Below are 18,644 nucleotides of genomic sequence, written 5' to 3'. Positions count from 1 at the left end.
GATCAAGCAACAAATTCTCGTGCTTAATATCTCTATGAAATATTCTTCTCATGGCAGTAAGCTAATGCATTTCCAAGGCTTGCAATGTACTAAACTACAGGCAAAACAAACAAAGAACCCAGCTAACTAGCTATGTACTAATAAGAGAAAGACAATACACTAAAGCTAGATTTTCATGCACAAAGAACTATGGTGATACGATTCGTGAGATGAGTATAATTCACCGAAATTAGAAAATAACTCAGAACATGGCTCCCTAGTTGAAAAGTAGGTCAAGAATCGAGATCATCTGGTCATTCTAGATCCTGAATGGAGGGTCTCAGAGATGCGTATGTTGATGGTACAATTGAAGTAGACAAGATCTAAATTTGGTAGAGGTCAAAATCCATAAAAAGAATGAAGAGAGTTACACGGGTATTTGAAGTTTTGGGATGTAAATTTTAAAATGAAGTAGTTTGTATGCATAAACAAAAATGAGTACCTAAAATGAGATACTCTTCATTTGTTAATGTTGCAACAAAGGAAAAGTGGTAGTAAATAATGTACACCCATACGATCAGTTTGTCCAGAGATACACGCTTACACGCATAATATCCGCTTTGATTGTCCAATAATGTACACTGTTATGGTAGTAAACAAATTAATAATTATTCTTGGGATGGAAATCTATCCTTTATTGATTGTCTTTTGCAAGGCTTGCAATGTACTAAATTTAAAGCAAACTAAATCATTGTGTATTCTTCTCATCTTCCAATATAATCCCTTTCTTTAAATATTGATTATTACTAGCTATCCTAGTAGTGCATCAACCCTACTGACATACTTTCATAACATCGCCAAATCAAACTAGAACATAAAAAATCTAAACTCATTAACTTACCTTAACACCTTCAATTTCCTCATAACTTTCACCCCTTCTCCGACATAAGATCCAGGCTCCTGAAGGAACCATAATTATTCTATGAGCATCCTCACTGTGACACTGTCGTAGCTACACACATCATAAGAGCAAATTTCATTCCAAATACACTAAAACCCCACCCTACTCATGAAATTCTAAGATCTCTCTTCTGTTAATAAAATCAAAACCCATAAGATAATAAATTATCAAAACCGTAGTTCAGCAAAAAATTGAAGATAAAAAAAAAAGGAGTCCACGTTGAATTTAGTGTAGAAGAAGTAAAATCACCTAAACCTAACACAAAACCACAAAAATTAAGCAAAATGAACTCTAATTTGACGAAAAATTGAATTTAGCTTTAGCCATTTAGGTAGTGATGTTAAAAAGAGAAGTCGATTCGATTATTACCTCTAGAATTGAGATAAATATGCTGAACTTCAAGACGATTTAAATAATGAGATTTCGGCCGAACTTGAAGTTGGAGATCGTGAAGATGTTGAATGTAATATTATTTTCCAAGACCTTCTCTTGAGTTACGCGTAGCAGTCGTGATATTCTTTAACTTCACTGCATCAAAAAATGATGATTCTCATCCACTTATTTCTACCTTCTTCCCTTCTGCTTCTACTACCACCATTGAAGGTTTAAGAGATTTCATTTTGTTTCATTACTCTCCAATCTGAAAATGGCCTTTGGTACTGTTTCTCTCCAAAAGTTTATGAAATGAATACGAAAACCTGGAAAGGGTAATTGAGGTAGTGAGAAAAATAGATATTTTCTAGATCGGCTGAAATTTGGACTGACTCGTCCGAATTTTCGACTAAACTGTCGAGCCGGGGGATATTTGGACTAACTAGTACCAGGCTTTTGATGAGAGGACTAAAGCGTCCAAATCCCAACAGATCTGGGACTAACCTTTAATTTCTACAACTTGAAAAAGAAGTGATATCCTTTCACCAAAAACCACATAAGAAACAAAGGAAAGAAAACGATCAAAATAAAAAAGTTAGACGATTATTAACTTAAAGAGACACAATCCACTTGGACCTAACTGCAAAAAAAATTAATATGGCCTCATACGATCCCAATACAATGACTTATTGCACTTTAACGAAAATGAGATTATTAAATGAACATGTTTCCACTTTCTATGTATCAATCACTAATGTTAACGAATCATTAGAATTCGTGAGACAAGACAAGATGCACCAATTTGTACACACACAACTAGAATCTTGTACCTTAAGCACCAATAATAGCAACATAAACACTACTACATGCTTATATCCCTAAACTAATAGGTATATGAAGAAAAATTGTGAAATAGTATGCTAACAAAAATTCATATCAGCAAACACGAACCAAAGTTTTCCTTTCTTACAAATCAGTGACATGCTGCAAACCAAAGTGAAATATTCTAGGGTACAATAGAACTTCCAAAACACAAAAAATATAATATCAACGAAAAAAAAGAACCATAGAATTATACAGGTGCACTGATGAGTGCTAAATAGTGCATATTTATATATATTTTTGTTGGCATTTAACTCATCTTTTGTGCATTAATTCTACATTTTATCCCATATTCTGTATTTTCATTGTTTTCAAGAATAAATATTTTTCTTACTTAATTTTGCATTTTTAGGTAACAAATAAAATCTGGATGAAGTGCGGAGCAAAAAGAGCAGAAAAGTAGTGAAAAGCCGGGAGGAATTACGCAAGGAAGCCGCGAAGAATGTTGCGCACAAGACCAAAAAGCTAGGAATGGGCTCAAGAAGGAAGAATTGTTCTTAAAGAAGATATGGGCTTGGCATACCCAAGGCCCAAAACCCTTACCCAAATCCATTTCCTTTATCCATACCCATTTCCATGAGAGCCGTCAGATTGGATCCATCTTGTCATCCAACGGTCACCTCATCATTGTGCATCAAATCCCGATGATTCCGCCCAACACTACAGCACCTAACCTAATCTAGCACCGTTGACTTCGTTGTGTTCCACATCCAACGGTCACTACAAACTGCTTCTCTCTTAGCCGTCCGATCTACCTACCATCTCCATATCCAGCGGCTCAGCTCGCCAAACATCGAACCAGATGCTCCCGCTTCACACCCTAGCACCGAATCCTATTATCCACCCAAACAACCCATCGCCCCAAAACTTCATCTCCTTCACCCGACAGTTGCAGAGCTCTGCAACTCCACCACCTCCCCTCTCTGCCGCTGTCACTTCCGTCACCACCACCAGTTCCATCACTGCCACTACTATCTCTTCACCGACAACACCCCCATATCCCTAGCCTAGTTATTTTCTTCATCTCACAACCTCTGAAACCCTAGGTTTTGGGGTGAGTAAAATAACTCGAAATTAGGGGACAATAGGAGCAGAGGAAGAGCATCAAGGACTAGAGGAGGCATGGGTCGAGCAGATTTTGGGAGTTTGTAAGTTAAATTTTGTTTAATTTAAGAAAACCCTAATTTGTAATTTGGGGGAAACCCTAATTTTATTGTCTGGGTATAAATTGAGGGTTGGGTATCACTGTTAAAACTTGTTCTTGGACTAGCCAAGTTTCCACCCAATTTGGGTTAGGTTAATTCCAATGTTAAATTGCACTGTTAGTTTTTAATGTGTGATGCTCCTGTTAACTTTCATTGCCCCTGTTAGTTGCATTTTCACTCTTAATTGCATTTGTTGTTATGTTAGTTTGCAATGTTATGTTAGTTTACTCACTGTTAATCACTGTTATGCTCAATGTTAGTTTGCCTAGTTACTCACTGTTACTCACTGTTATGCTGTTTGTCATGTTCTAAACTATCATGCTAGGGACTTGATGAATCTCTAATGTCTTATTGTATAGTACATTGATCACATTGCTTTAGAAGGCTAAGCAGGTTTAGGAAAAACTTGAACTTAGCTCATCATCACCTCACTTTCACAATGTATGCCAAGTATACTTTGTAGTTAGGTTCATGAGCTGCTGATAAGCTGCAACTCAAGCTGAATTCATAATCCCTTGACTAGTTGTGCTGTAGAAAGACAATTAGTGCTTTGGAAATAATACCATAGTTGTGTTTAACTTTCTATAGGAGAATACATAGTAAAAGTTAGAGTGAATTCAACCCCTAGTTCCCATCCATAATCAACCTTCCCTGTCATCCATAAATCCATCTTCAACTGTTAGTCTTGTTTTCTTTCACTTGTTTGTTTTACCTGCATTTTCTGTTTTGCATTTTCTTTACTACTTGCTTCCCCTCCTGCCACTTCTGTTGCATTTCTTCTACTGTTGCAATTGTGCTGCAGCACTTGTGCTGCTGTGCTTTCCCTTGCTGCTGCCACTTCTTCTGTTGCTGCTGTAGCTTCCTCTGCTGCTGCTGCCTTTCTGCAGCTGCTGCTGCCACTCCTTGCCCTGTAGCTGCTGTTGCCTCCTGCATCTGAGCCTCTGCAGCTGCTGCTGCCAATCCACTTCTGTGGCTGTTGCATTGCTGCTGCTTGCTTTGCTCTCCAAGGCTCACTTCACTCCTGAGCCCAAGTCCAATTCAGTGAAACCAAAGGCTAAAGGCCTAACCAACTGAGCCCAAAGTTCAGTTCACTTCCAAAGCCCAGTTCACTACTAAGCCCAACTCACAAGTGGACTGTTAAGCCCAACTCACAAGTGAACTGTTAAGCCCAAGTCATAGTTGAACTGTTGAGCCCAAAGCTCAATCCAGTTTCTAGAACCAAAGCCCATTTGCACTTCAAAGATAACTGAGCCCAAGCTCAGTTCATTTTATCTTTAACAAACCCACTAAGCCCAATTCATTCAAAGGGCATTCAAACCCATTAGTACTCAAAGCCCAATCTAAGCCAAAAGGCTTCTAAGTCCAAAGCAAACTAGAAACCCAATTAGCTAAAACACTTCCGAAACACACCCGATCTCTGTGGATCGACCCGTACTTGCATGAGCTACAACTGACGACCGTGCACTTGCGGTATTACTGTAGGCCCGTTTTTATCGCATCATTTTTATACACTCTTCCGGACCTGCCAAGTTTTTGGCGCCGCTGCCGGGGATTGGTGCTGTGTTTTATCTGTGTTTTTCTTAGCTATTTTTGCATTTCACTGCATAGCATTTGCATTTGCATCTGCTTCACTTCATTTGCTGTTGGACCTGCTGTTCTGAACCTGTTTTTCCTCTGCTGGGACGCCACCAAGGAAAAGAACCAAAACCCAACTGGGTTTTTGCAACAATATCAGAGCAGCTGGGCTGTGCTAAAAAGGTAAGCCTAAACCCATTCAATTGAGAGAACCCAACCTGTGGGCTTCCAAATTTTTTAATTGTGGGCTTGTAATAATTAACCCAATTCTTTGGGCTTTTTATTTTTCTATTTTGGGTTTGTAATTAATTATTTTTGGGCTTGTTTGTTTAATTTGTGGGCTTGTTGTTTAATTTGTGGGCTTGTATTTATTTTGTGTGGGCTTGTTTAAATTCTTTCATTGGACTTGTATTTTAGACTCTGGGTTTAAACCCAGCTGAGCTTATAACTGATTGTGGACTTGTAAGTGAACCTCGAAACCAAAGTTTTAAAAACAAACGTCGGGCCTTAACCAACTGGGCCAAATTAAACTTTCAAAATTAAAACTTGAATTTTCGTAGGCCGCAGCTTCCATTTCATTAGAGGCTTGCACAGTGGGCTTGCTCCCATTTCAAAAACCAAATTTTATTTTCTTCATTTTATTTAAAAAAAAAAAAAAACCAAAAAAAAAAAAAAACCAAAATTTTCTTTTGCTCCCAATTTTAAACCAAATTTCTTTTATATCCCACAAAAACCAAATTTTTCCCAAAAATCCAAACCCATCAAAAACCAAATTTTTGAAAACCCATTAAAACCAAATAGTGGGCTTTGTCTTTTTCAAAATGGGCCAATCTAATGCTCTCCATGAATACATGTATCCGTCAATAAAAATTCCATTATCATGTATTGTATTACCTCAAACCAATAACCCTTTTAAAATAAATGCAAGCATGATACAAATACTTCCTATATTTCGAGGGTTCGATTCTGAGAACCCTTATACTCATGTAAGAGAGTTTGAACAAATTTGTCGGACTATGCAACCTGATCATATGTCCGAAGACTCTCTGAAATTGCGTTTGTTTACATTTTCTTTAAAGGAAAGGGCCAAAACATGGTTTTACGGTTTGAGACCACAATCAATCAACACTTGGGACCAACTCACAAATCAATTTTTCCAAAGATTCTTTCCACACCATAGGACCATCGCTATTCGTCAAAGTATCAATTGTTTTGTCCAATTGGATGAGGAAACTGTTTTTCACTATTTTGAACGTTTTAATGATTTGTTGAGTGAATGTCCGCACCATGGAATTGAGAAGTGGAGACTTGTCGTCATCCTCTATGAGGGACTAGACTTTAAATCTCGAACCATGGTTGAGTCTATGTGTAATGGTGAGTTTATTGATAAATCTGTAGATGATGCATGGAATTTTTTAGCCGAGATTGCAGAGAAAACCCATCAATGGGAACCCGTTAGGGAAACAGGAACAACACCACATGATATGAATCACCCTCATGAATTAGAGTTTTATTCTTGTAATAGCTCCGACCTTAGGATTGAAAATTATCCTAGATTGCAAAATTCCTATCATGATGATGATGATGATTATGATGTTATGTTAGAAGAAAATGTCTATACTGAAAATGTTATGGAACCTTTGGGTTCAAATACATTAGGCTTCTCTGCCCAGACCTTAATGCATGATATTTCTTCTAGTATTCCATGTGATGTTTCCCCTGATTTGCCGATGCATGAAAATCAATCTGTTGATGATGTTGATAATTCTGATTGTGAACTTGCCAATGTGATTGATGATTGTGAGCATGATGTGACATGTGTAGATGAGTTAGAAGATTTTGATTTGATTAATAATGACGCACCTATTCTCCTACATGAGTCACAATCTGTTGGCCTTCCACCCAACCTAGATTTGGTTTGTACCAATATTGTAAAACCAATTTTTCTGAAAATTCCTAATCTAGGTTTGGAACTGTGTGCTTCCCAAGTCCTCTTGGACTATTTTGCTTCCAAATATAATACATTTGAGGAACCACAGTTGGAAATTGCATGTTTGCCCGTCCCTAGCACAGTTCATTTCGAGCTAGACCTTTTGCATGATGAACCCCCGAAACTGCGCGATTTTGTTTTCAAAACTATATCTTCTGTAAAATCCAGGTTTGGGGGTAGCTCATTTTGTTTCACAGTTTCACTTGTGTTTCTTTCCTGTTATTATTGTGTGAAGCTGTTGAAACCTTTACACTTTGTCTTTTGGGTTGATCCTCAACTCTTTAGATTGTTAGTGTATGGTGAATTTTTTTGTATATAATCCAGTAGATAAAATTTTAAAAAAACCTTTTGTTCCTTTTGTATATATTTTGCTAATCCAATATGATCTCGGCTGAAATATGTTGGATTTTTGCCTTGAATAACGGAGTTTTAATTCTGCTTTCGCCGAAATCGGGTATTCTCTCTCCTTTTACTCTACTCAGCATGTCCCTTTCCATATGATGCATTTTAATTCTTTCCATATTTTGAAACATTGAGGACAATGTTTAGTTTAGGTTTGGGGGTATAGAGTAGATGCCACGATAATATGCTATAATTGAAAACGAACTCCTTCTTCTTTTTGAAAAAATTGAAAAATTTCAAAAAAAAATTAAAAAATCAAAATTCAAAAAAAATTAATTAAAAAATGAAAAAAATCATAAAAATGGAGCTCATTTACCTTGAAATGTTGACTCTTGTGCAAATATGTATTTTTATTAGGAGTCTTAGTCTAGATATTTAGGCACCCTGATTCTAGCACAATTCACATAGTGATAAGAAATTTGCACGCGCACGATCTACTAATACATGTATGGCCTCGATCTTCAAGGTGTTTGATAGGAAGTTACGATTGCCAATCACTTTAGAATACTGAACGAAACTTGACTAGCTTGTTCTTTGGTTGGTTGGGATAGAAGATGGAGGTTACATTAAGAAAAACAACCATCGAATTTAACTGGGTGCATCAAAAAGGGCTACCTCTTGCAAAGTGTCATGTAATTTTTTGTTTCTTTTTGTTATGTATCAAAAGTGCTACCTTATGTAAAAATCAGTATCATTTGTCAAAAAAAAAAAAAAATAAAAAATAAAAAAAAAATCAAGTATTTATCAATTCCATCATCTCTTGTTCCAAAAATAAAAAGAGAATAGTCAATGTAAATAAGAGTCATGTAAATAGTCATCTTTTGTTGTTTCATTGTAATAAGCAAGGAGGGTGTATGCCATTGATGTACAACGCGAGTAATTGTGAAATACCTCCAACTCATTCACAATTCTCGTAAAGTCCGGACAGCTAGCTAGATTTCGACCTCAGTTCTTAGCCTGAGAAACTATCTCTTGGTGATTAGTAGTCATGACTTCAGATCTTTCTTTACACATGTGTAGATACACTTTACACTCTTATCACATGTCCTTATTTGTTATCAGTGCTAGGATTGTGCCTTTGATAGCTAGATTGACATCTCCATTTTGCTGTGAGCTTTAACTGTTTTGCACATGTCACATTTGATGGAATCTGAGCTTATATTTTGACCTAGAACTTTGTAGGTACGTTCTAAGCAAACCTTCACGAGACTTCACTCGTCCACTAGGGACACTTAGTGGTTTAAAAGGCTTAGTGCATACGCTAAATGCATTCGAGAGACCAGCGACAGTGGTATAGTTAGGATTTCCTTAGTTTTGTTTTACTTGAGGACAAGTAAAATTCAGGTTTGGGGGTATTTGATGAGTGCCAAATATTGTATATATTTATCCCTTTTTGTTGGCATTTAACTCATCTTTTGTGCAGTAATTCTACATTTTATCCCATATTCTGTATTTTCATTGTTTTCAAGAATAAATATTTTTATTAATTAATTTTGCATTTTTAGGTAATAAATAAAGTTCGGATGAGTCGCGGAGCGAAAAGAGCAGAAAAGTAGTGAAAAGCCGGGAGGAATTACGCAAGGAAGCCGCGAAGAATGTTGCGCACAAGACCAAAAAGCTAGGAATGGGCTCAAGAAGGAAGAATTGTTCTTAAAGAAGATATGGGCTTGGCATACCCAAGGCCCAAAACCCTTACCCAAATCCATTTCCTTTATCCATACCCATTTCCATGAGAGCCGTCAGATTGGATCCATCTTGTCATCCAACGGTCACCTCATCACTGTGCATCAAATCCCGATGATTCCGCCCAACACTACAACACCTAACCTAATCTAGCACCGTTGACTTCGTTGTGTTCCACATCCAACGGTCGCTACAAACTGCTTCTCTATTAGCCGTCCGATCTACCTACCATCTCCATATCCAGCGGCTCAGCTCGCCAAACATCGAACCAGATGCTCCCGCTTCACACCCTAGCACCGAATCCTATTATCCACCCAAACAACCCATCGCCCCAAAACTTCATCTCCTTCACCCGACAGTTGCAGAGCTCTGCAACTCCACCACCTCCCCTCTCTGCCGCTGTCACTTCCGTCACCACCACCAGTTCCATCACTGCCACTACTATCTCTTCACCGACAACACCCCCATATCCCTAGCCTAGTTATTTTCTTCATCTCACAACCTCTGAAACCCTAGGTTTTGGGGTGAGTAAAATAACTCGAAATTAGGGGACAATAGGAGCAGAGGAAGAGCATCAAGGACTAGAGGAGGCATGGGTCGAGCAGATTTTGGGAGTTTGTAAGTTAAATTTTGTTTAATTTAAGAAAACCCTAATTTGTAATTTGGGGGAAACCCTAATTTTATTGTCTGGGTATAAATTGAGGGTTGGGTATCACTGTTAAAACTTGTTCTTGGACTAGCCAAGTTTCCACCCAATTTGGGTTAGGTTAATTCCAATGTTAAATTGCACTGTTAGTTTTTAATGTGTGATGCTCCTGTTAACTTTCATTGCCCCTGTTAGTTGCATTTTCACTCTTAATTGCATTTGTTGTTATGTTAGTTTGCAATGTTATGTTAGTTTACTCACTGTTAATCACTGTTATGCTCAATGTTAGTTTGCCTAGTTACTCACTGTTACTCACTGTTATGCTGTTTGTCATGTTCTAAACTATCATGCTAGGGACTTGATGAATCTCTAATGTCTTATTGTATAGTACATTGATCACATTGCTTTAGAAGGCTAAGCAGGTTTAGGAAAAACTTGAACTTAGCTCATCATCACCTCACTTTCACAATGTATGCCAAGTATACTTTGTAGTTAGGTTCATGAGCTGCTGATAAGCTGCAACTCAAGCTGAATTCATAATCCCTTGACTAGTTGTGCTGTAGAAAGACAATTAGTGCTTTGGAAATAATACCATAGTTGTGTTTAACTTTCTATAGGAGAATACATAGTAAAAGTTAGAGTGAATTCAACCCCTAGTTCCCATCCATAATCAACCTTCCCTGTCATCCATAAATCCATCTTCAACTGTTAGTCTTGTTTTCTTTCACTTGTTTGTTTTACCTGCATTTTCTGTTTTGCATTTTCTTTACTACTTGCTTCCCCCCCTGCCACTTCTGTTGCATTTCTTCTACTGTTGCAATTGCTGCTGCAGCACTTGTGCTGCTGTGCTTTCCCTTGCTGCTGCCACTTCTTCTGTTGCTGCTGTAGCTTCCTCTGCTGCTGCTGCCTTTCTGCAGCTGCTGCTGCCACTCCTTGCCCTGTAGCTGCTGTTGCCTCCTGCATCTGAGCCTCTGCAGCTGCTGCTGCCAATCCACTTCTGTGGCTGTTGCATTGCTGCTGCTTGCTTTGCTCTCCAAGGCTCACTTCACTCCTGAGCCCAAGTCCAATTCAGTGAAACCAAAGGCTAAAGGCCTAACCAACTGAGCCCAAAGTTCAGTTCACTTCCAAAGCCCAGTTCACTACTAAGCCCAACTCACAAGTGGACTGTTAAGCCCAACTCACAAGTGAACTGTTAAGCCCAAGTCATAGTTGAACTGTTGAGCCCAAAGCTCAATCCAGTTTCTAGAACCAAAGCCCATTTGCACTTCAAAGATAACTGAGCCCAAGCTCAGTTCATTTTATCTTTAACAAACCCACTAAGCCCAATTCATTCAAAGGGCATTCAAACCCATTAGTACTCAAAGCCCAATCTAAGCCAAAAGGCTTCTAAGTCCAAAGCAAACTAGAAACCCAATTAGCTAAAACACTTCCGAAACACACCCGATCTCTGTGGATCGACCCGTACTTGCATGAGCTACAACTGACGACCGTGCACTTGCGGTATTACTGTAGGCCCGTTTTTATCGCATCATTTTTATACACTCTTCCGGACCTGCCATGCACCAATATGTACACCGTTGTAAAAGATGGGAAACCTACTTTTTCATGCAAAATACACAGGTGCATCAATATGTACACCCCTTCTAAACATGCACAAAACAGTCACTCATAACCGCCCACAAACCTAATTTTTCATGGAAAATACATGGGTCCACCGATATGTACATCACTACAAAACATGCATAAAAACGATCATTCATAACCACACACAAATCTACTTTTATTTGGGAATTTTACGGGTGCACCAATAATTTTTCAGATAAGATATCCTAATGCACAAAATCCTATTATCAACTGAGACCATCATTAAGGTGGGCATCAAAAAGGGAACAAGTATACAATTAGACCAAATACCTTTCATCGTGTTGCAACATCTTGGGTTGCAAGCATAGCAGCATGAAACGAGAACCCATCTTTATCATCTTTCACCTTCATTCCCCTTACAATTGAAAGAAAGAAAAAGGTTCAGAATTAAAGACATATATTTTACTAATGATCTAATGCCTACACAATCAATTGATCCAATCTACATCAAAAGGTTTAACATATAAGATAATTGAAAGACAAACATAAAAACAAGGCTCAATCATCCATGGGTGAACAAATATCTTATAATAACAACATAAACACAACTACATGCATAACAATGAAAACTACTAGGATAAATCAAGCAAAATTGTGAAATAATTAGTTAAACAAATTCAAGCAAGAAATAAAAATCATAGTTTCCCTTCCTAACAAATCCGTCACATGTTGCAAATCAGATTGATACATACTATGGACCAATACAGATGTACGACTATTTGCAAATTAAAAATCAACTTGTGTGCAATGATGTGCACAATAACGATCAGCATGTGTACAATTATCTACACATTAACTAATAGGTGTACAACAATATGCACATAAAAAGTCAATGTGTACAATTATGTACACATTAAGAATCAACATATGTACAACTATGTACACATTAACAATTCAATATAAAAACAACTGAAAGTCAAATTTTACATGAGACCTGATTCATTCATAAACAAAATCTAATTTTGTGTAACTTGTTTAAAACATTATTACTGCAGCTATAAAGTAGAGGTGTTTATGGGTTTGATTTGAGACCATCCATAAAGAAAATGCTACATTTTTTATGATCATTTATGAATGAATGAACCACAATAAAAGTAAGGCCTAATTGAAATCTTCTAATCAGATGCATTTCTAAGTCCATTAGTTGGTATTTCCTCAAAGTATTTTTGCGATCTTAACAGCTAGTTTTCAACAGACCTATCTAAAATCATTTACCAAGCCTATTTGTCACGATCATAAAATTCATTATTACAAAAAGAGGGATACGCATAAGAAGAAATATGTATAACACCTAACTTCTAGGAAGTCATCCAAGAAATATCAAAGATAATTCTTCTGAAGAATTTGTAATAGCAAACCAAATAAGGTGGGAAAAGAAATACCATTTAGATGCAACCAATTACTACAAAGGCAAAATTATGTACACATAAAAATGTTACATCTAGGATCTGTTGTTGAATCTACAGGTGGTCACTAAACTTGGTCATTGCCTTTACTAGATTTGGATTTTCTATAGATAAAAAGGTTATAGACACCGTTAGGTACAAGTCATCGAAGAAAAAATATGTGGTTTTGATTTTGTCAAAAATGGTTAGCTAGGAAAAACATGAATAAAAAAAACTAACCTTATTTATCCAACTCATTAATGCAAACACATAATAACATGAGGTAACATATCTAATATAAGTCATAAAGATCGTTACACACCCATTTCATCGTGAGGAAAACCATGTTTGTCATGAGTATAACTAAAACCATTTCAAAATGCCCACAAATCATATATATAACTCAAATTTTCAAACAGATTCAAGAGGAAATTCAGTTTTCTTCCCACGATGAAGGAACTGACTTAGGTGAACAAAATGTTTCCTGATGTTGCGGTGTATCTTCTTGTACACTAGTTATGTTTCCCAGGTTTCGAGTAATAAAGTTAAGTGTTTGGACTCAACCAACACCTAATAAGATAAAGATTCCGATTAAATATTTCATAGAGACATTTCATTTAATGTGGCAGTTATATTGTATGACGGTGACGAAAAGAAAGTAAAGGTGTTTAAAACTCAGAAAACCAAAAGTTAGAGATAACTTACAAGCCAAATAAATCTGGACCACGGAATCAACAGATGAAGTAATGTGTTTCAGGGTAAAAACAATCAACTTCGTCAGCCTTTGAATGCTTCAGAGATCTTGCGAGTACATAGTTCTAGTAATCTTGCAAGAGAAATCAAATATAATGTCATATTTTCTTTGCTGCAACTCCATCACCTGCAACACATACTTTGTTTATAACCTACATAACACATGGATTCAGGTGTTGAGAAGTGCACCACTCTACATATTGAAGTTGCAGGTGTACAATTATGTACACATTAACAATAACCAGGTGTACAACTATGTACACATTAATATACAACATGGGTACAACTATATACACATATACAACACACTCGACAACTTATAGTTTGAGTAAAATAGGAAAGTGATAATCCTAATGATGTACAAACCGGATTTCTTTCATATAATTATGTAATGTTTAAAAAATAAACTAACTAAAAATGTTATTTTTTCCTCGCTGCCTATAAAACAATGGCCATCTCATTTTCATTGAATGACGATTGTAAAAATGATTTACCCATCCATCATGAAATATTACTAAAATTCTAAAAAATAATTTTCAAACATATATAAATACAAAGGGGATGCAAGTATAACAAGTGACTGTTTTATGTAAGCGAATCGAAATCACCATAATCCTAAACATGCAAAAGTTGTAGTGAATCTATGTTACTAACGAAACTCACAACCATCGGGAATTTATGTACCAAAATTGGTCCAAAGAAAATGAGCTTCTAACAGAAAAAAAAGAGAAAAAAAATATAAACTAACAAAGCCCATAGCTTAACAGAGAATGGAGAATCCATACCATGATAATACCAATTAGAGTTTTCATTATTGACAACTAAATATACAATTTAAAGAATAAAAAGCTTGCATTAATCAACAATAAACAAAAGTTTCATAATCAACAAAGTCAACTAAAGCTCTTGTTAGTTAACAACACACAGGGAATTTAATTGGAACTATTAAAGCATTCAAACAAATTAACGAATAAGTGAAAGAAATTTTCATTTCTTATCAAGCATGTGTTGTTCCTATTGCAAGAAAAAAATTTCAAGCCGTTACCATCATTCCCCTTAGTTCTATTTTTCATTCTAGGATGGAATAGTAAGAAACAAATCAATGTTAATAGATTTTGAAACACTTGACCAATTAAGAGATAGTTATGTATCAAAAATATCCACCAATGTGCGTCATCTACAAATTTAACGCGATACATGTGGAGGCATATCAAAAATATCAAATATGGAAACACATACATGAAGTGCATATGAAGAACCTTAAATTAAGCCCATATGCTTGTTTTCAAGTCCTCGGGGAAAACTTCTAAATTATCCCGTGTTTGAAAGTATTTCATTTCAAAATTAGTTGATGAGTAATGAAGATTCAGATTCGCTGATTATGAATATGAAATCATATTTTAAGATCGGAAAAACAGATTGAGAGATCAATCAAAACTTATACATGAACCCTAAAAAAATGAATTGTTTCCCGTAAATTATAGGTCAAAATGAAATAACGATGAGATAATCTTAGTTTGACAACTTCTTTGCTATATGGATACAACATATCAATCTCAGTTTGACAACTTCTCCACAAATTCTTTCCTAGAGTATAGACATCCACTAAACACCTGTTGGTCTCACTGGTTTCATATAATTTCCAAAAGATTATCAACTTGTAATCATCAATCTTGCAATCATAACAAAAACCACAAACTAGGATATCGTACATATTATTTTGAGGATTGGGTATTATCTTGTACTCATTGGTGGCTGGGTTCCAAAGACAAAAACGTGTCCTATAATTACTCCAAAAGTAAAGCAGACCATTACAATGACCAAAAAATTCAAAAAAAATCACTGGATGAAGTTTCAAATGGAAACTTGGTTTTAACAACAACATGATCAAATTCTAACGAGGAACATAATGAATCATAACCTACGGTCTTGATTTCCCAACACTTATTTTCCGAATCTTTGTTAGAAAACATGATACTGGGATTGTTCTTTTGGATACGATTACAGTGCAGGTTAACAAAACTAGGATTAGATATTATTTTGAACCAAGACTTGCAAGCAAACTTACATTTATGTAATTGTTTAACTGATAAGCTTGAGAAGATATCAAGATAGACATCCTCTGGAATGCTCGACATTGATGTTTCCTCTTCTTTCGTATAAGAGGAAAAACTTAACTAGGGTTTTCTGTTTGACAAAATAAAAATCCAAACCAGGGATATCACCGAGACCGAGAGTGCTAATCTGCCCCCTTTACTCTGGACTATTTATGGGCTATTAGTAGCACATTTATACTCGGGTTTATGGGTATACCTGGTATTGGCTGACCCATATCTTCGGCCGTGGTGGAGCGGCGGTTAAGAGACGATAAGAAACGCCGTTTCCAAGAACATGAAGTTAACCTCAAAAAAAAAAAAAATATGTAAATGAGTTTTGGAGAAATTATGGTTTGATCTAAGTGGTCCTAAGTTAGTTTGGCTTACCTACCTTTCAAGTGTCTAATATTATGGGGATCCACAACAACGAAGAAGAACTCGTAAACGTTTGGCGGATGTCGACAATATACACATGTTTTGTATATTTTTGAATCACGTTAATTCTTTGTTTGCTTTACTTATTCCATCTTTTGCGTTTGCTTCTTTTGTACTTCGTCTTTCATTCTACGTCGATCGGAAAGTCTGGTGTCATGCGAGCTAATTCGAGTTCGATTTCCCTTATAAGTGATATGGTAAAGGTAGAGAGGATCAAAGTTACAAGTGGGAGATTTTTGTTTTCAAGTATTCACGTACGAAGGATCTGAAATATCAAATATTCAAATATGCATTGATGGATGTTATTTAGCATTCGGGTTTGAAGGGCTTAATGTTATCAACTTTTGGTACGAAGCAAGTTAAAGCGTTTGGGAAGAATGAAAGTGTTTGAGATATCAGAGAGATAATCTTCTTTCATATAAAACGAAGCAAGTTAAAAACATAATCTTCTTTCGTATAAAAGGAGAAACTTAACTAGAGTTTTCTTATTAAAAATATAACAGGTCAAGCAAGAGATATCAGGGAGACTGGGAGAGTTGGAGACGGTTTTCCTTCCGGGAAAATTAGATGCAGGCCCAAATGAAATAATATTCTCATTGTCAAGCCCACAATTAATTTTAGGTATCGTGACACCCAAAATTATTCGAAATTATTAAGAATGAATACATAACTCGTGATGCATACTATATTTTCAGGGATAACTCGTTATGCATAATATTTTTTCAGGGATATAATTGACAACACAACGTGGATATAACATATCTAAAAAACCGCGCCTTAGAATTTTGCAAATTTTATATCGTTAGAAATCTTTTTAAAAGAGCTACGCAACGAGTACAAACAACAATATCAAATTTTAGTTTTTCACGAAAAAATCGGAGGTGATCATCATTTTAGGCAAAATTTTCGAAAACTTGATGCATAACCATTATGTAGCCACCAAATAAGATGCATAACACATTCTGCAGACGCATAACCAATTATGCAACCATTTTCTCGACTACATAACAAATTATGCATTTGCATAACAAAGTTATGCATCTATAACAAGTTATGTAGCCATTGTTTTGGTTGATTTTAGTGCATACATAAAAAATTGATGCATAATGCATTATGTATCCATATTTATGGATGCATGTCAGGTTATGCATCTATTTTCTCGATGCATAAAAGATTGTGTAACAATTTTATCGATGCATAAAAGATTGTGTAACAATTTTATCGATGCATAATGCATTATGCAGCCATATTTTCGGATGCATAACAGGTTATGCATCCATTTTCACGAATGCATAACATGTTATGCAGATATTATTCTAGGTGCATGACAAGTTATGCAGTCTTTGTTTTTGTCGGTTTCAATAGTAACAAAAAAGTTGTTGCATAACGTGTTACGAAACTGTTTTCTGGATTTCATAACAAGTTATGCAACAACATTTTTAGATGCATAACAGGTTATGCATCCATTTTAACAACTACACAACATGTTATGCAGACATTTTCTTAATTTCATGACAGACTATGCAGTCATAACAACCTCACCACCACAGACCGCATAAATTCTGATCACATCACAGGTTCTTCATGCCCACTTAGTGCATATACATAAATGCTGGTCACGTAATATCTTCTTTATTTTTTCTAGTTTTATGGTTGATAATGCATTCACACCTGAGGGACAAACTACAAGATAATGACTAGAGATATTTTGTGCCTGACAAGTGGGTTTACTGATGGCTGGTAAATGTGGACGACGTTCAATTGATGAAAAGTTTCCGACGAATATTCAATGTGCTCATTCAATGTACTGAAGAGTCAAGATACAAGACAAGAGTTAATAATTCAGACTAGTCAAAAACATAAAGAGAATCTTAGTCGCAAAAGTTCTCTGGTATAAGTTCTGCACGAGGTCACTCCAATCCTGCATTAGTATGTAAGCAATTTCATCATTATTTCAAATGGAACTTCTACCAAATAACTGATGCTTATTAACTGCTCATGGTCGGTCTCTACACTACTGCAACTCCTATTTTACAACAATGGGCGTGGAAAGGTACCAATCAATCAACAATATGGATGGTAAGCCAAAGGGTTTCAGGGGCGAGTTCAAATTTCCTGTGGACCTTAATCAACCAGTCTACAAGAACCATCATATGGTTTTCATTGATGTGGTGCCGTGAATCCCCGTATATCGTGAATTAGGCTTGACTTGTGCATGATGTGATCTTAAAATTAGACACAGTTATTTTAAGAAAATGTATGGTTTATATGAGGTGAAAATTGAGCTACAATTAAAGAGAATTACCTCTGCAAGATTGTAATATTTGTATAAATCGTAGACGCACTGCCAACTGATTATCAACATTTCTCCTCCATCCATGTCTAGAATGAATCCTTGTTTGGTTTATCAGCTAAACCACAAGCAACTTGAGATAGATATACCAAACAAGAATTCCATGAAGACATAGAAGGTGTAACTGGACAATGAAGCTGTAAGAAAATATGCAGCTAAGGTTTGCAATTTCTTCCTTGACGCAAATTGATGCTGTTCCTTGATGACTTCTTTAGAGCTGAATTTAGACACTGTAATTAAACTGCTTTGTTAGCAATATCCAATGCAAAGAATGAGTTAAAAT

Source organism: Papaver somniferum, chromosome 7 (assembly GCF_003573695.1).
Source record: "Papaver somniferum cultivar HN1 chromosome 7, ASM357369v1, whole genome shotgun sequence".
NCBI classification, from domain to species: domain Eukaryota; kingdom Viridiplantae; phylum Streptophyta; class Magnoliopsida; order Ranunculales; family Papaveraceae; genus Papaver; species Papaver somniferum.
Note: the sequence above shows the minus strand (reverse complement) of the source record.